The sequence below is a fragment of the Mus caroli genome, unplaced genomic scaffold (genome assembly GCF_978045245.1).
Source record: "Mus caroli unplaced genomic scaffold, Mus_caroli_1 scaffold_3, whole genome shotgun sequence".
In the NCBI taxonomy this organism is placed as follows: Eukaryota; Metazoa; Chordata; class Mammalia; order Rodentia; family Muridae; genus Mus; species Mus caroli.
In genome coordinates this window covers 127177637-127197531 of record NW_028227258.1, presented here as the reverse complement: position 1 = coordinate 127197531, position 19895 = coordinate 127177637, and the positions used below count along the sequence as shown (strand labels likewise).

At 44.4% G+C, this 19895-nt stretch overlaps 1 long non-coding RNA gene across 2 annotated transcripts in view; it reads left to right on the top strand.

Moving 5' to 3' along the window:
* Window positions 1-19895, top strand: part of LOC147005661 (uncharacterized) — a 123316-nt gene that overhangs the window by 47743 nt on the left and 55678 nt on the right. For both annotated transcript variants that reach the window (XR_015046638.1, XR_015046639.1), the window contains exons 2-4: window positions 1579-1782; window positions 3154-3236; window positions 11116-12265. This is a non-coding gene — a long non-coding RNA (uncharacterized LOC147005661). The remainder of the gene's footprint in view (window positions 1-1578; window positions 1783-3153; window positions 3237-11115; window positions 12266-19895) is intronic.

Sequence of the window (19895 nt, the reverse complement as noted above, 5' to 3'; positions counted from 1 at the left end):
CAAATAGGATGGTGACTCCTGCCTCATTGGTCCCGATTACATGGGACACGTTTTTTCTTCCCTTTACTCTTGGGTTGCACTGATGCTTGAATCTAAGAATAGTTTCTTGTGCATAACGACAACAACAACAACAACAATCTATTTTGCTATGTTGTTGTTGTTGTGACCAGTGCCTTTTAATGTCCGAGTCATCTCTGCAACCCAAGATGAATTTTGTTTCTCAACTCTTTAATCAAACCAGTGCCTTTTGACACGGGAATGGGCACCATTGATATTTAGAGTTCTTATTTGAGAGATGTGGGTTGCTTGCTGCCTGTCATTTGTCCTATTTTCTGTTTCTATAATTATAGCTTCATTTGTTTGCTTCCTACAGTCTCTTGGCTGTACTTCTCTTCAGTCCAAAGCATCGCTTCCAGTATTCTCTGAAGGGCTGATTTGGTGAACACGAATTCTTTTGCCTTGTTTATATCATGAGATGTTTTCTTTCTCTTTCAATTATGGCAGATAGTTTTGCTGGGTAAAGTACACTAGGTTGGCATTTGTGGTCCATTTAAAACTTGAAGTGCATGGCTTCAGGCTCTTCTGGCTTTTAAAGTTTCCATTGAGCAATAATTAGCTGTTATTCTGATGGGTTTTCCTTTATCTGTGACTTGTGCTTTTTCTCTTGCTGCTTGAAGTATCTTCTATTTGTTCTGTATATTTAGTGCTTTAATAATGATGCACTGTGAGGAATTTCCTTTCTGGCCTTGGTTATTTGGTATTCTGATGCTTCTTGTATCTGTATGGATATATCTTTCCTTAAACCAGGGACATTTCCTTTTATGGTTCTGTTGAAGAAATGATCTAAGCCATTGACCTAGGATTTTCCTCTTTTTAGGTCTATTATTCAAAGGTTTGGTATTTTGGAGTTTCTTGCCATTCCTATATCTTTCACAATTTTTAAAATAGTTTGTTTAAGTTCTTTTATTTATCATCAAGTTCCGACATTCTATTTTCTACTGACCCATCCTATTGGTACCTATAGCTTTTCTCTGTTCTGAAGAGTTAGTTAGGGTGAGTTTTTCAATTCCACCTCCATTTCAGCCTGAGCTTTCTTCAGTATTTTTATCTTGTTACTAAATTCAGTTTTTAAATCTTGAAATAGCTTTATCATTTCATTTAGTCATGTATTTGTGTTTTACTTAACATCACTGTAGAGTTTACTTTTATCCTTGTTCATTTCATCGCCATGTTTGTTCATTCCTTTTTTAAAGTCCATGAAGTTCTAAGATCATGTGTATGATGATCTTTTAAGTTCTGGATCCTGGGGTCTACCTAGGTTATTCTTATTGGAGAACATTTCTTTAGGGCGTGTGTGTGTGTGTGTGTGTGTCTCTGTGTGTGTCTGTGTGTGTGTGTGTCTGTGTGTGTCTGTGTGTGTGTGTGTCTGTGTCTGTGTGTGTGTGTGTGTGTGTGTGAGGTGGGGGGAGGGGGCGGTAGAAGGAGAGGTATGATCTGGACACAGAGACATCTTTGTCCTATGATAGACAGGTCGCTTCTTTGTGGTCCCCTATAGTTACTAGATCTCTTCCTACCCAGGACTGCTGCCTTGGATATTGGAGACCCAGAGGAACTGGAGCTTCAGCTCTGGCTATGTCTTGAAAAACCCTGAAGAAGACTCATTAACTCCACCCAGAACCCACTGTGGAGGCTGTCCATTTGTCAACTAGGAAACCAGGATGGAAGACAGGGCTTTCACTGGATGTCCATGATTTATACTCTTTGGAACCCAGGCCACTCCAGGTCTGACTTCCTTCAGATCCTCCCTCCCTCCCTCCCTCCCTCCCTCCCTCCCTCCCTCCCTCCCTCCCTCCCTTCCTTCCCTCCCTCCCTTTCTCCCTCCCTCCCTCCCTCCCTCCCTCCCTCCCTCCCTCCCTCCCTCCCTCCCTCCCTTCCCTCCCTCCCTCCCTTCCCTCCCTCCCCCTTTCCCCATCATTCTTCTCTTCACTCCAGAACCTTTGCTCTCAGTGAAGCTTGACTCTGTAGCCGCGGGTGACTCTGCACCTCTGAAATGTTTTACAGATTCCTCCTGGAAGAAGTTGAACGCAGAGAAAGGCTTTGCTCCTGGAGGAGATGGGCGGGCTCGCGGGCTCCCACCCACGGGCTCCTGCCCAGCTCCCACGAATGCATTATTTGTTCAACCTGAGAAAGCTGGACCAAGCCTTGGCAACATTTTCTGCCATTGCCTTTTGCTTCGGTGGAAGATGTTTCTTGTCCTGCCCCACTGCCCACTCCTTGGTCTGGTTTCTCTGCTGGCTTCCTTCCCATAGCCGTGCATGTTTGCTCTGCAAGCAACAGAGCAGTGAGCCTTTCTTCCCTGACAGAGGTCCATTTGCATACCATGCAAACAGGCCAGCTGCTGCTGCCTGTCCCACAGTTAGGACAAATAACGGTCACCGTGTTTATACAGATCCCTCCTGGGGCCTTCTGGAGGCTGGGGAATAGCTCCAGGGAGAAGGGGGTTTACTTGGATCTCAGCGTGGAGAATGAAGGCTTGTGCTAACACTGCAGAGTGACCCTGTGGGTGTGAGTGCAAGTTGAGTGTGTGACTGGGAGATGCCCGGCCAAGGAGAAGGCTCAGTCTTGTCATTTTCTCTCAATCACTTTATAAGCATTTACGTTATGTGTGATAAAGTATGAGGTTTTTTGGTCAATGTAATAGAAAAGGATAGAGGACCAGGGCTTTCACTACATGTCCATGATTTATAGTCTTAGGAGCCCAAGCCACTCTAGGTCTGCCTCCCTCCCTCCCTCCCTCCCTCCCTCCCTCCCTCCCTCCCTCCCTCCCTCCCTCCCCTCCTTCCTTCTCTTTTTCCCCATCATTCTTCTCTTCACTCCAGAGTCTTTACTCTCACTGAAGCTCACTGGAGTTTTTTCTACGCCGCACCCCCAGGTCATGAATTGTATTAGTAATTCCAGCTGATACAATCAATGTATCAGTTTGTAAGACCATATGTTGGGAAATGGCAATAATTTAAAAACTGGTCAGAAAAATTTCCCTGAAATTTATTAATCCCATGATTAATCTCACCCCATGGTTTTCTTCTTCATCTTCTCTATTTATTTATTTCTGTATTGATTTCTCTTTTGCTTCTCTTTTCCCTGTATGCCCAGGAATGAAGCATAGATACTGAACCAACTGCAGAGAGAGACCTTGTCTGGAACCATGGGGCCAATCGTTTCTCCATTGGACTCCGGTATGTGCTCTCCAGGTGATGTCTGCTTTGAATCTCTTTTTATGACTGAATCTGATATGTCTCTTTTGTAATATTTTACAATCATCGGTTAAGACATACAGTTTCTAACTATTCACATGAAGATGTATGCATGCATATTTCTATACTATACTGTTTCTATGAACAGTCTATAATGTATCTTTCTAGGACTATTTCCCATGTAGGTGGCATGCATCTTATGTGTTTGGGTGAGTGCATGTGTGTGGAGGCCAGAGGTCAAAGCCACTTTCTACCTTACTTTTGGAGCCAGAGTCACTCACTAAACTTGGGGCTTATGGACTGTCAAGCAAGCTGTCCAGTGAGCTCCAGAGTTCCTCTGTCTCCTCCACTCGCGCTGGGATCACAAGCATGTCATGCAATGCTTAGCTTTTTCTTTTTAAACACGGCTACTGGGCATCTGAACTTAAGTCCCCATATTTATGTGTCAAATACTTTAAGAGAGTCATGTCCCCAGTGCTCTTTCTATGCATAGTTATATATTATGTATATTCCTATATTATATTATTCTATAGTCTATTATTTCTGTGATATTCCTGAGTCTTTCTATACTATACTATTTATATTTTATGTTATTTAGTTGAGTATTTCTATTTGGCGCTACTTCTATGAATGTCTCTATACTGTTTCAGGACGCATGTGATTATATGAATAGTTAAAATTAAGAAGCTTCTAGAAACCCAATCGTTAGTCATTGAGTCAGCCCAGGTGAAGAGCTGATAACAAATAGCTAACGGTCAGACTACAGCAGTTGCTAAGCCCCCAGAGACTGATTAGATTGAACTATTTTACACGTTAATGCTCTGGGCTCTCGATTTATACAAATTTCATTGCACTTGATTGATTTTGCCAGCAATTGTTTTGAATTCCAAGACTTGAAACAGAGGGGGTTTCAGATGGCAAGAACTTAAATTGTGTGTCTGCATGGCATGCAGTGCCGCCACCTTGGAGTATTTAGGGTTTCCCTGTGTCGTGCTGAGCTGAGGTGAGCGAGAGGCAGGACTGCCCAGCTGGGCTCAAGCTACTAAAGAATGTCCTCAATTGCCCCCAAATCAGAGTATGTGTGCTTTATGAGCCTCTTCTCTTCTCTGTCAGATCGGCTTCTCCTCTCTACATCTGAGCTCAACTTTGTGATGGTCTGATGCTGGCCAGTCCCTGGGATTTCACATGAGCACATGCAGCAGTTTGATGTCCATGGGGAAGGACCAGGCTTCTGCCCATCCTCTCCATTCTTTCTCCTCCCGAGACTTCCTCTTACTTGACTGCAACCCTGTAACTTGAGATACAAACCTCAGCATCCCCATGCCTCCTCACTTTCCTTCAGCCCGCACTGGCTCTGTCAGACAACTCTTAGTTTGAGAGCTAAGATCCAATATTCACTCTCCTCTTACCACCATCCTGTGAAGTTTCCCATCAGCTCTCCCTTATTTTTATTGCAAAGACTCTTCATACTTTGCTTTTGAGATAGGGTCTTGCACTGATGGTTGACCTTGCTAGCCTTGCTGACCAGAACCCTCCAGGGATCCTCCTGCCTCTGTCTTCCCAGTGCTGTGGTTACAGGCATGCATCACCACACCCAGCTGCTGTGGACTGAACCTGGATGCTGGAGATTGCACTTAGCTCAGGGTTATTCTGCAAGCACGGTACAAGTCGTCTCCTGGCCTCCTAGCCCCATCTTTCTGACCACATCTTCCTCTGCTTTACCAGCCCCCTGACAATTTTCTGAATATCCGAGCTTCTCGAAGACCTGTCCCAGAACCTTGGCTCTTGATATGGTCTTGTCTTGAAAGTGTTCTTCTCCTATGTTACTCTCTTCTAGGTTATGGAGATCCTAACTGAAATTCCCTTCCTTTTTCCTGTATCCTCCTCACTGTCCATCTTTTCTCCATTGCCAGCATCTTGGAAGCTTGCTGTGGACTTTGGTTATAATTCATTTCACTGGTTAGAAGGCACTGTTAGGGAGGTATCCTGTGCCTGGGATTGAGATTTTCATTTAACTCATAACTTCTAGAGATAAAATCATCTACCTATGTAGAAAGACTTACTTTGGAAGTTATTTGGCTCCTAGTTTTATTAAATGTTGTTTTATAAAAGAGAGTAATTGACTTATTATTAAGTGTTTGACTTGGAAGAGAACAGTCTTGTGCATACCTGGGCATAATGGTGTATACCTGTGATCATTGAAGAGATAGAAATCGGAGGAAAGCTGCAATTTTGAGGCTTATATAGGCTACATGGTGAGTTCCAGGTGACCTTGTGTCAAAAGACAAATGAAATGTCTTAGACACAAAGGAGAATACAAGGTAGCCCCACATTTGATCTATGGATTGGCAAAGAGGGTAAAGCTAACTGTCCAAGTTTGGGGTAGTCTGTGATTGAAAGACCACCTTATTAGTATATCCACGGGTCAACAGACACCAGCTGGGACACAGCAGGCATGTGAACTGTTAACTGAATGTGCCCTCCTCAAATTCCTATGTTGAAGTCTGAAGACCCAGGCTGAAGATTTGGCTCAGTTGGCACAGTGCGTGCACAGCATAGCTAAAGCCCTGGGTTCCATTGCATTTCCATCACTGCATGTATCAAGCATGGTGGCACCCACCTATAATCTAACACCCTCGGGAGTTAGAGGCAGGAGAACAAGAAGTTTAAGGTCATATTCGACTACAGAATGAATTTTAACCTATAGGAGATACCCCAAACTCAAAAGTCTCAAAAGAAGGAAATGAGGAGGAGGACGGAGAGACGAGGAAAAAGAGGAACCAGAACTACACAAGGAGACAGAACTAGAGGTGTAGCCTTTAGGAGATGACGAGTCCATCAGGTGGAACTCTCAGGAGTGGGACTAGTGCCTATGTCCAAGAGACCTAGAAGGCAAGGCTCAGCATGTCCACTATGTGAGAATGCACAGGGGGTATCCTCTCTGAACTAGGATGCTGTCGTTGATACTCAAGTTTCCCATGACATGTCCTAGTGCTTAGACACTCAGACCTCTATAGTGAAGGCTGTACACTGTCCAGCTCTAGGAGGTGCCATTCCCACAATGTTCTGGTCCACAGTACCTCATAGAGTTGTACAATCGGCCTTGGCCTCATTATCTAAAAGTCTTTACTCTTGAGTTGCCTGGCAACTCGGAGATATAAGAAAATCTAGGAAGGTTTCCTGAGGTACACTCAAACAATGGTATCTGCTTTTATGGGTAATTAGCAAAGCTATTACTTATGAGAAAGAGTCTTGGTTATACAAGAAAGATTCTTTTAGGATAGATTTAAATTCCATGATTATTATAAAAATGGGCTTTGAGTTGTTGACCAGGGCTGTCCAAGAGACTCCCAAAACATACAGTCTGTTGTGGCCCCTGGCTAACCCCCAAAGGTGAGAATAAGTCCCCACTGATGAAGGTAACTCCAGAACCAGGGCCCAGAGACCACAGAGCTGGAACTGAGGTCCGCTCTTGGGGACTTAGTTTCAGGGTACCATGCAAGCTTCTAAAGGAGGGAGACAATCAATGGGCCTACCCAGCTCTGATGCCTATGAACCACATCAACAACCATCCTGTTATGATAATCCTATGGGGGAAGTGGTGACAGTGGTCCAGGCTCTAACTGGACTTAAAGTCTGCTTGACAAGATGGTGTATACTGGAAACCTAGCTAACTACTCAGTGCTAGTGAAGTCATGGATAGTGGAGGAGAATCTATGGCTATTACTTTACTAAACCAGCACAATCCCTGTCAACACTCTATAAACATTTGTCCTTAGACCCACTGATGGGTGTAGTCTTTACCCATCCTCATCAAGGAAAAGTCTCTTTGCAACAGTGACCACTACAGAAAACCACAACCAATGAAAAGCAGAGTTACAGAACCCAGTCCCAATGCTACATCTACACAACACTACCACAGCGAAGGCTCAGGCAACATTGTAGAAGAGGGGAGCAGAAAGCTTGTAAGAGCCAGAGGACCAGGGAGTTTTCTGTGAGGTTGTATCTGCTGGCAATATCAGAAGCTACACTAATAAAGTCTCAACAACATGATTGCTCAAACAGGAGCTGAACAAGGAGGATAGAAATGAGCATAACAAACAAACCCTATAGAGAGAGCCATGAGCAACTGAGGAAAGCCAAAGACAGGAGAGGTGCTTCCTTGGAGAAGAGCACAGAAATTGGCTGTCCAGTGCCAAACGGTCAGCCCTGAAAACATACATACAGGTAACATTGTATGGACTCAACATATGCTGTTTAGAAATACACCAACAGACGGCATTTAGAAATACATATGTATATACAAATATATATGCACATTCAATAACATTTAGTTTAAAAGTAGAGGACAAAAATTTGAGTAAGAACAGGGAGGGATGTATGTGAGGATTTGGATGGAGGAAAGGGTAGGGAGAAATGTCATTAAATTATAATCTCAAAAAGAAACAAAAACACACAAAAAAGAATCTGGACAAAAGCAAATATATTGGCACCAATGTTACCTTCAAGATGCTCAGAGTGCAGGGGAAATGAGGTTGAAGTTTAAGAATTGATGAAGCCCCTGGTGTATACACACCATGCTTTCTTCTCCACTTGCCCACCGGGGCATGTGTGTATGTGTTTTATGTTGTGAGTGTGTAAGTCTCTCTTTGACATGTTGACTCTGTGTCCTTTGGTTATCTCAGGCATGGGACAGGCCACTCACAGGATAATCTGGGTTAGTTTCTGATGGAGCCTGTGAGCTGCTTTCCATTCAGGAGCAGTTCACTTACAAGTTCAACAGTCTTTGTGGGCAGTCCCTTTTCCTACATAACCTTGCCAACCGTTGCTTTCATCAATTTTATGGTTTCTACTATAAAACAGATAGATAATATCTCATTGTAGTTTGGATTTGTCATTCCCCAATGGCTAAGGATTGAATACTCTTTCCCATAATTTTATTGATCATTTTTTATTTCCTATTAGAGAGGTGTCTTTTCAAAACATCTGCCCATTTTTTTTTTCTTTCAACTGTTTGGGTTTTTTTTTTTTTTTTTTTTTTTTTTTTTAGTTCCTTATATACTCTGAATATGTATCTGTAAAAGTTTGGTTTTATATATATATATATATATATATATATATATATATATATATATATATATATATATGAGTGTTTGTCTACATGTGCACTGCCTGTATGCTTGGTGCCTGTGGAGGCCAGATAAAGGTACCAGATCCCATGTAACTGGAGTTACAGGTGGTTATACAGCATTTGGGTACAGGGAACCAAACCTTGGTCCTTTGCAAGAGCAGAAAGTGTTTTTAACCTTGAGCCATCTCTCCAGCATCTAGATATTATTCCTTTAAAAGATGAAAGTGGATGGGGTTGGAGGACATTTTGCATTGAAATGGACCAGATAAAGAAAGACAAGTAGCATGCATCTTCTCTTTTCTGTGGAACCTATAAAAACAGCACCTGGAGTGTAGAGTTGTGACTTCTTGGAGCTTGTAAAGGGCTGTGGTGGGTAGTGAAAGACACGGATTTAATTAGGGCACGTTACACGTCTGGTTGAAATTTCACACCAAGCCCCATTAACATGTTCAGTGAACACATGTTAATAAAAATGAAACAAGCATGCCTTTAAAAACAGCTAAGCACCCTGTTGATTAAATCACAGCCTGTGCCTGCTACAGCCTTTTCCTTCTCGTGGTATGTTGTGTAGTCTGGGTTTTGTTTATTCAAGCACATGCAATTCATGAATGTAAAGTGAGAAGGGATGAGAGGAACTCATTAATTCCTTGGTTCATTCAAGTAACCATGAAATAGGAAAGAAAAGCACACGAGGTGAGAGAGTGAGCTGGCAATACAGTGGGGGGAAAGAAGGCTTCTGAGTAACAGATTAAAATGCATGGAAAAAACCCAACCAGTGGGAAATGAAGACCTGCCCACAGTCTGTGCAAGCATCATAGGAACCAGGGGGCCCCTTGCAGAGAGAGCCACTGCCGGAGGGTCTGGGAGGTTCCATCAATGGGGCTTGATGATGGCATTTGGGGAAACATGAACAAATGGTGTATTAGGTCAAAGCCATAACAGGAGCAGAAGTGTAGGTTTGGAGAGAGCCCAGGGGTTCTGTTAATGGAACTGAGCAGAAGAGGTACCTGGGGCCATTCAGTGATCATGGCCAAAGGCATGTAGCTCTGTTCATCATGCCAGAAGGGACCCAGGTCCTTCTAGAAGATAGGTCTCGCAGTCACAGCTGGCTTATGGAGCCGCTCAGAGGGCAATGCCACCGACTTAAGTCATTGGAGGTTAAGATTGAAAGAGTTGCCAGGCCAAGCTCTGTTACACAGCTGCACAGCTTTCCAAACGTTTCCCATGCCTGTTGTCCGGGATAGAAATGCCTTTTATACCTAGCCTGTAGTGGTGGAATATTTGCTACAAAAGTATATTTGCTATGATGATTAATCTCAGTTGTCAGCTTGGTGGGTGATAGAATCTTATGAGCATTTGTCTTCATGCATATAAATGCATATAGGACTGGAACACTGGGCTCTGAGCACACCTGTGATCATCTTAATTACACTAATCAAGGCAGGAGGACACCACTCACAGTGGGAAGAAACATCCCCTGGGTTGTATAAAGACAAGACGGCAAGCCAAGTACTAGTCTACATCGGTGTCTGCTTCCTAACTGTAGATGCAGGATGACCAGCTGTCTCAAGCTCCTGTTACCTTCCTTCCACGATGGGGAGTAACTTAGAACCATGAACCAGAATAAACTTCTTCTCCCTTAATGGTTTTTATCTTAGGGAAAGTAATTAAACTACCTGCCTTTCAGAAAAAGTTTGTGTTTCTAAAAATTTTTGTTTGTTTCTTTGATCTTGGTCTCCCTATGCCTTCCGGGAGTGAAGTCATTGGTCTCATGGCACAGGAAAATTTATGTTGACTTTCTTGGTGTGCTGAGGGTTGCTACCTTGGATTGTTTATCTTTATAATTGGCTCGTGATGGTGAACAAGGCCTGAGGTGGTTAGGATGACTTCAGATGGAAGAGACACCGTCTTCAGCTGAGTGAGCACCACCTCCGGAGAACTGAATGGAAAGTGACCTGGTGATACACATTGCTTTTCTCATTGCTGTGACCAAATACCAAGCAACAAAACAAACAAACAAACAAAAAAGCAGCCTACGAAGAAAGCACATGGTTTGAGAGGATTCAGTTCATGATGGTGGGGAAGGTATAGCTGTAGAACACACAAGAAACCAAGAGGGATGGATTATGATGCTTGGCTTGATTTCTTCCTTTTATTCCGTCTTGGTCTCCAGCCCATGTGATGGGGCCACCCACATTCAAAGGAGGTCTCTCTGGAAACAGCCGTACAGACACACCCAGAGGCACATCTTCAGGGAATTCTAGATCAGTTAAGTTGACAGTAGAGGTCAACCATCACGGAGGCTTTGGGTTGCTTGGTCATCAGGCAAAAGACATTCGGGAGTGTTGAATGCCATCCTAGTCTCTGATGGGAAGATGTCCAGTTTATGACTGCAAACCCACTGGCCTCATTTTACCTCCCCTCCCCCATTCTTCCTTTATAACATCACAGTTGTGGTTTACTTCATAGACCTAACAAGGACAAAACTGAGATAAGTGGTATAGAATGACTAGCACCCTGAATGCACAGAATTAATAATTCTTACAACTCATAGACTAGATACCTTGAATATATCATCTCAGATCCTTAAAGTATCTTTTGAGGCTACTGTCTCTAATCTTTACAGGAAACAGGCATACATGTCAGGAACTTTCCCAAGTGCCTGAGTCGGCTCAGTGCCCAGACCCCTCCTGCCTGGCTTTGCAAACCTTTACATGTTCATATTTACAGGTTTCACTCTGATTAGTTATTCACTGGAAATGGACCACAGATCAGAATAATGATGATGACCATGATCCTCGCGCTTGGTGTGTGAAAACCTCTGAATTGTGATCAGAGATGCCAGTGCTGTGTACCGTATGGAGTTTGGGAGCAAAGAGGGGCTCACCAACACAGCTGAGCAAAACCCAAACATCAGTGATGACGTCCGTCATTAGATGACTTAGAAGCTGAACAGACCACTGGAAAGCAGCAAGGAACGTCCAGAGTCGCATTTCTGAGACATGGTAGGAGCGTTCCTGTCACAGAGGCTTTTCAAACACTTTCTGTGTTGCACCTGCTTGATCCAACAAGAAGGGATAGTCTCCAAGAAGTCACACCCATGAGCATGTATAAACATTTAACTGCAAAATTACTTTCCTGAAAATCACCACAGAAATATAACTGAAAGGACTCCCTCTTCTTTTGGTATCTTCTTGGTGACGCTCTATAAATAAGGGACATTTTTCTTATTAATTTCCCCCAAGAGTAAGTCTTGGTGGCTCATTGAAACATATCTTTTTAGCAAGATTAATTTTAAAGTTTGACATTATGAGTATCAAATTAAGCTGTCAGCCTAGGAAGCGATACAGAGAAAGATCTGTGCCGAGCACCAGGGGCGAGGAGGCATGTTTGAGTGACTCTTTTCTCATTATGTCATTCCCAGCTTGTGAGTAGAGAGACACTTGTCCCAGCCTCACCATCAACCACCATATCATTGCTGCCTCAAACTGTTACTAGAGCCGCGGACACAGGGTATTATGTCTGTCGACAGCTCCAATTAGCTGGCGTGTCTGACTAGTGACAGCGCCATCCACTTTTGTTTACGGCGACGGTGGGAGCTGTATCTCGTCTCCCACCTCCAGCGGCAGACAGATGGATGGAGCTGTGTAATCATCGAGGGAAGCATGCGATCCTCTACCGCCACAAACCGCCAAGAGGAGCAGAACCAACGGCCTTTTGTCTGTGCTTAGAAGTGACTGTCAAGTTCACAGGCTGAATATGGATGAAGCGCCTCACATGTATGTATGAGCAGAGCACTCTAGACTGCAGGGTGTTGACATCATACAGATGCTTTCCCAAGACAAGGTGACGCTTCATTTGTATCAAAGTGGCATTGTTTGTAAGTCTTCTACTGAACAATTTCACTGTATCAACCAGTCAACTCTATGATTATTTCTATAATGGGAGGGAAAACTGTTTAATTAACATTTTATAACATCTTGTATTACCTTTTACTCCCATACATGATAGAATCTTTTGCTTTGGATTCCCTACATTTATTTTCTCCACTAATTTTGTCTCCTGCTCACTAGAGACCTGGGGAAGACAAAGTCCACTATGTTGATAGTGGAGAGAGCTGTGTAGTTCAGAGCATGCACTACACAATTCCCTTTTCAGTCAATGGACACATTTGACATATGGAGACAGCTCCGTCCATAGGGTGCTTAGCTTAAAAGAAGTTCTCATGGCTTGCTCTTATACCATGGGTGTTCTTATACCACCCAGGATCACCAGCTCAGGGCTGGCCCTACCCATGTAGGGCTGAACACTTCCACATCATCAATCAAGAAAATACCCCACAGGCTTGCCCAAGGCCAAGCTGATGGCGGCATCTTCTCAACTGAGGTTCCCTCTTCCCAAGCTCCTGAGTCCAATCCTTAGCGCTCATGTGAAAAGCTAGGTGTGCAATAATTGCCTGTAGACCCTGTGCTGGGGAGGCAGAGACACGAGCATCCTGTGGCTTTTTGGTCAGCCAGTCTAGCTGGATTGTTGAGTTCAAGTTTCATTAAGAGACCTTGTTACACACACACACACACACACACACACACACAGAGAGAGAGAGAGAGAGAGAGAGAGAGAGAGAGAGAGAGAGAGACAGAGACAGAGACAGAGACAGAGAGACAGAAAGAGAGTAATTGAGGAGTACACTTGATGTCAACCAACCTCTGGCTTCCATGTGCACACAAGCACACACACACACATACATTCATGTGTGTATTTAGTGATATTCTAGAATCATCCTATTAAAGGCATGAGTCATTGTTAAGTCTTGTTTACTAGTCTTACGGTGATGCGATGAAACCCCATCAACGTATGACTGAGCTCAACAATTCACTTTCTTCTGTGTCGGCATGGGTCAGTTCTAGAATCTATTTCTTGCTCTTAGGAAAACTCTTGCAGGACTTTTAGGACACACACCCACAGCCTGATTCTCTTCCTTTCCAACACCTGTGGCAGTGGGTGGGCATTCTACACCAGGGCCTGTGACATCTCTGGCACCCAGGGCATGACATGCAGATGGGGCCTCTGAAATTAAGAAAATGCCCGCATCAGGTTGGCCTGGGGACAAGCCCATGGGGGCATTTTCTTGATTGATGATTGCTGTGGGAGTGCCTAGCTCACTGTGACTGCTGCAGCCTCTGTGCTGGTGGTTCTGGATGCTATCTATCTATCTATCTATCTATCTATCTATCTATCTGTGTGTGTATATATGTATATATGTATATATATGTATATATGTATATATATATGTATATATATATATGTATATATATATATGTGTATATATATATATATATATATATATATATATATATATATACTGAGCAAGCCGTAGGAGCACAGTGTTTATCACAGTATTAAAAGGCACATGAGGATAGGGTCCAGGAGAGATGTGTTGACTAATGTGAATGGCTAATACTGGAACCTTAGAGTTCTTTGGTTTCCTAAGGCTAGAACCTCTCATGAAGAAAGACTTTCTTTTGTCTCCTTTTCCCTCTCAATTTAGCTAAGATCTACATATAGGTAAGTGGTCATACTGGCTGTGGCAGCTGGGCTAGTTAGATGATTTGGACAAGGGAAACATGTCCTAGAGGTTACTAGGTAAACAGAGCATCTTTGTGTACCCTGAGGGAGAAGTCCCAGAAAAGCAATGCTGAGACAGCAGGCTTTGAAAAGTGGACCCTGAGAGCCAGAAACAGACAGATAAAGTTAAAGGGAGATTCCATCCCTAAATCCCTCACCTTTGTCTTTACACAAGCATGGTGAGGACTTAAGCATGGATCTTGACCATTTGTCATGCCCCAGACAAACGGATGGGTCACACCCTGAAACCTGTCGCCATGCTGTTCACATGGTAAGTGGATAGGTGGCATAAAGGAGAAATGGTTGTGGCTCTGGAAGTCTGGGTTTGTTTTGATGGCATAGCCTACCCTGTCCTGTCTGATATAGGCACCGTTACATTAAAGCAGACTATTTATATAGTATGTAGTTGAAGAGAAGGCATACCTCAGTCTCACCACTTCATACTCAATAAGCTGTCCTCCAACCCCCACCTGGCCAATTTCCAAAAGGGAGCTTGAAGCCATGTTCTAAACAAATATTTGGAATCTGAATGTCGGAGTTGGAATGAGTGACAGCCCTCTGAGGGCAGAGGCCACACTTCTAGAACCTGTCCTCCAACTGCAGATGCAGAAAACAGTTAGAGAAGCTTGGTGGGGCTGCCGACACACCACCTTAGGAAGCGCTTCCACCCATGCTGGAGCCTGCCATTCCATTTTTCTGCAGGTTCCCAACACTGAGCCCCTTTCTCCATGTTCACCTGTACCTTTCAAAGCCTCCCAGAGATCACACAGCCAGTGCCCATGCAGAGCAGTGCTCTGTTCCCAAGGGAGGTCTGACCTGCTCCATCTCCCAGACCTTGTTTCTGTTGTCTTTCCCTACAGAAAGCTGCTCTCCTGTTTTATGCCTCTTTATCCACTGTTATGAGACATTCACTTAAGATTTTCTGTTTACTTGCTCCTAATTAAATTTAATTGACATGTTTTTAAGACAGACGCTCACTATGTAGCCTTGGCTTGTCTTAACCTTGGAATACTCCTGCCTCGGCTGAATGCTGGGATTAAAGGCCTGTGCAACCATGCCTGGCCAGACTTTCAGTGTATTGATTTTCACTTAGCACTTCACAAGCAAGTTTTCCCCCTAAGGCATAGGAAAAACAGGGAGATAGGCATTTCTCCCATTATGTGGATGGGTGAGGCGAATACAGTCCAAAGAGGTCACGTGAGTGAGACATATAACACTGAGGGAATGGTGGGAGTTTTCTTGTACCTCTGCCCTGCTGTACATCCCTGCAGATTGGATCTGCAACAGTGCATAGAAAACTGTAACATGGAGTTCATTTCCATCGGCAAGGAGTGATGGGTTTGGAGGTGATGCAGCCCCCCCAACCCCCCGGGTGATTGACAGAGCCTTTCAGAGGGTGAGGTAGCTATAGGGAGAAAGGCTGAGTACAGCTCAAATCACTTACTGGATTTTCAGAATGTTCTTCCCCTCCCCTTCCCCCAAATCAAAGAGCTGATTATTGAGAAATGGCGTCCCTCCACGTGGACAGCGACTTTCAAAGGAACATACCTCAAAGGAGATAGGGAACTCTGAAAAATGACATTCTGATCATGCATTCATGAATAATCTCCATGTGAATAAAGGTGGCTACATCTGAGGCTGCTTTGGTGACTGCCGAGGGCCCTCTGGTAAGCTCCCGTTCAAAGGACTCATGGGTGCAAGGGAGGCAGGAAGGCATAATGATGGATGCCACCATGAGCCCTGAGGGCTAGGAACCAGATTCCACAGGCTGCACAGCCATGTGGAACATGGCCTGGACCATTTCTTGCTTATGAGGGCTATAGATGATCCCTCTCAATCTCATGTTCCCACCAACAGCCTAACAAATACTAAACACCACCCCCAAAGAGGAGTCGATTCAAAATCTGTTCAGATGAGAGCAGCTCACGGAAACCAGAAAGGGAGTAGTGGAGGCAAAGGCAGACATATCATCAAATGTGTTCTGGGTCTCAGAAATAGAGGCCATAAGGAGTCTGGCTCCGGCCAGTGAGAGGGAGTCTGCCTCTGAATGATGTGAGGACCCTTACTCCACCTGACAGGAGAAACAGTTGCTTGCTTGGGGAACTTTTTGTTCTCTCCCCAGAATCCCTTTTAGTTTGCTCTCTCCCCAGAAGTCCTTTTTGTTTGCTCTGAGTTGATTTAATAACGATAATGTGTGTGTGTACTCGTGTGAAGGCCAGTGAGGTAAGGTACAGCCGACGTCTTTTCCGATGGCTCTCTTTCTTATGTTCTGAGATCAGATCTCTCACCGAATCTGGGGATCACCAATTGGCTGGCCAAGTGAGCTCAGAGATCTGCTTGCCTCCTCGCTGGTCCTGGTTGTAGACATGTAGAAGCATGCCGGCTCTATATGTGAGCTCCAGGATTTGAACTCAGGTTCGCATGCTTGCACAATGTGTGCTTTATAGACACAGCCATCTCCACAGTTCCCCAGAGCACTACTTTAAATGGGAGCATCTGTGCGTGCACTGTGAGGAAAACTGGATACTGAAAGTCAGTACTTTGAGAGCGGGCGCATATGCCCAGCTCACTCACAGCAGAACTGGATCAATAAGAGTCCAAAAGATGTCCTCATCCCCATCTCCGTGAAACGCTGTGTTTGACTACATTGCAAAGAGGAATTAAATACTATAAGCTGCCAAGTTGGAGTCAGGTTGTTTATCATGGAGGATCTGCATGGGTCCAGTGAAATCAGAAGCCTCCATAGGTGACAGACAAGCAGACTGGTAAGCCTCTGGCTTGAAGATGCCAAGAGCCAGAGCCAGGGATTGGAGGCAGTCCGTGGAGCTGGGAAAGCAAAGAAGATTCTTATCAAGGCCTCCAGGGATACCTAAGTCCTGCTCAGATGTGATTTTATTCCAGAGAGACCCATGTAGACCTTTAACCTCTGACTCAAGAAGATGTAAGACAGTGAATTTGTGGTGATTCGTTGTGGCAACAATGGGAACGGAAGCCAGGAGGCAAGGGAGTACCTTGACACCACAGGCTTTGGGAGATGTTAGAGACCCACAGGGCAAGTGATGGGAAGCGTTGTTTAGATGGATTGTCAGCTTTGTGTTGCTCCTCCCGTGTCAGTCTGACAAAGTCGTCCCATGTCCCAAACTACATGACAGTTTTTCTTTTTTACTAATTAAAATTCATTACTGTGTTCTCATGATGCAGGCCATTTTACTTTCCCAAGACAAGTCACAATGGTAGTCCCTTCCTCTCCTCCACTCACTTCTTCCAGACCTCATAACAGTGTTTATGGTTGATCTGTGCATTACACTGGGTGAAGGCAGGTCCTGACCGCTGACCAAGCGTAGATCTCCCATGACTGTGGATGTGTTTTAGAGAACCGGCCTTTGATTCAGTAGCATGGGGGAAGAAGAACTGCCTTCACCAGGATGAGCAGATTGTCCACTGGAGGCTGGACAGAATAAAAAGGTGGAGGAAAGGCAACGTCATTGGCTTTGTGAGTGGGGGTACTCAGTGTTTGTACTCTCTCTGCCTTAAGACTCTGGCACTCTTGGCTCTCGGGTGTCTTCACTCTGGGACTCTCTCCAGCAGCACTCTGTCTGCCCTCTACACCCGAAGCTCTATGGCCTTCAGACTCCGTTAGGACCAATACCACTGGCCCCACTGCCTCTCGTCTTTGGACTCGGACTGAATTGTACCACTGAGTTTTGTAGTTCTGTTGTTCTCAGGTGGCCAATTGTGAGGCTGTCTACAAGCACAAGAACCAGTTTCTAGGACTGGTCTAATATTGTTAGCATTATTTTTCTGACTAAGTCTTCCTATGTGAGCCTGGCTAGGGGTTCCAGCTCCCACTGTTCCTGTCTCAGCCTGCTAAGTAGCTGAGACTACATGTGTGAGATTACATCCCACTGCAGGATTCTATTGGTTTGTTTCTTTGGGATCCTAACACAGACATAAACTTGCCATTTAGAATGCTTCTTCATGGTACTTGCTGGGGTCTAGGGAGATCCAGAGGAAGGTTAGCTGGGGCCGTGGTTCCCCAGATCAAAGGTTTCAGAGCTGGACCAAGGTTCCAGTGAAGACACATCTTGGGAAGCACTTATTCCCTAGGCTTGCTTGGTTGCCAGCAACATATCCTTGCTTCCAGGCTGCAGGCTCCAGGCCTCCAGCTTCTGACTTTTGGCCCAAGGCCACACAGTACTTTTCCATCTATCTAAAATCTCCCACCTTGGCAGTTTGCCTCTTCAAAAATACCAAGCAAATGAGTTGTATATGTGTAATTGCACCCAACCTCTTACCTCTGCTGTGTTCTGATAGCCAGAAGCATGCCATAGGTCATGCCAACACACAGGCAGAGACACCCACACGCAATTCATCATCCCATTGTAATTTTATTAGTGAGTACTTACAGAGGAAACTCACCCATGTGTTGTGTGACTATGAATACAAGTAGGAAAATGAATGAAGGGTCACATTTAGAAAGAATCTAGAGGGAATCCTCATCTTTTCTTATGTAAAGAGGAACCACAGGTACAGAGTTGGTCTCTGTGAGTATCGGCTGAGTCAGGGGATCCCTGGTATTTCTTTAAGACCCAATTGCCTGCCTGCATGAGTATTAGCTGATGCTGTCCCTTTAAGACAGGACCGTCTGCCCGGCTTGCCCTGTCAGCCTCATTTCATGCCTCTTGTCTTTCTTCAGGACATTGTTCTGTATCTCAAGCTCACTAGGCTTTTCTGTATTTATCCCCATTGCATGGAAACTGCTTCAAATGCATCCCCAGCTGGGCCTCTTCCCAGCTCTCAGGCCTCTCTCATCCCTGCGTAGACTGACCTATCACAGGCTTTTCTGTGTCTCAGGTCCCCCAGAGATCTTACTCAAATGGGCTGTTTTCCAGTCTGAGTCAGTAGATCTGAGGTGGAACCTGGGAAGGTGTATTTCTAACAGTCTTCCGGGACTGCACTCTGAGAGGGGCTGGTCTATCACATGATCTTTTTATGTCCTCTGTACCTGTGACAGCTATTCTTGGTAGTCAGATTGACCACATCTTGAATTAACTAAAAAACCCAAGTGGTTGTTGGGTGCATGAATGAGAGATTTTTCTTAATTCAGTCATTTGATGTGGGAAGATCAGCATTTAATCCGGATCTTTTGAGGTGGGAAGATCCACCTTTAATCTGGGCCACAGCTTTTGCTGGCAGCCGACATGAAGGGCACAGAAGAAGGAAGCTTTTAGTCTTTGCCTGCTTGCCGTCACGCTTGACACATTGGTATTGGAACCTACTGCTTTGGGATTCTAACACATACTCAAGATCAAATGTGACATCCAGACTCATGAACTAACAATTATTGGATTCAGCCATCATTGGACTAGCTAAACGAGAGCCTGCAAGCCTCTCTTTCTCCCTCTCTCTCTCTCCCTCCTCCTCTCCCTCTCCCCATCACTCTCCTCCCCTCTCTCCCCCCATTCTGTCAGTCCTGTTCCTCTAGAGGACCCTGACTAATATGTATGACCTCACTCCCCTTGTCAATGAATTTCTATGATTTGCTTATTTCCTTACTTATTACTCATTATGATGCATAACTTGGCACATCAGTGCCTGGCATGGGCATTTGGTTTGTTGGTTGGGTCAGCAAATGAATGGGTAGGAATTATGGATGGAGATTCTACTGGGGTCCATGTTATATTTTGGAGCTAAATCAGAGAATCCAGTTTCGTATGTGATTTCATAAAACAATATTAAAGATTTTCCATAAAATGTATACATTAAGCTCTACATTACAGTAACTAGGAATAACATCTAGAGATACATGAACACAACACTAGGTTGTTGGGTTACTCATCTGAGGGCAAGTGTAACATTAAACACTAGTTAGTTTGCTAAGTTAC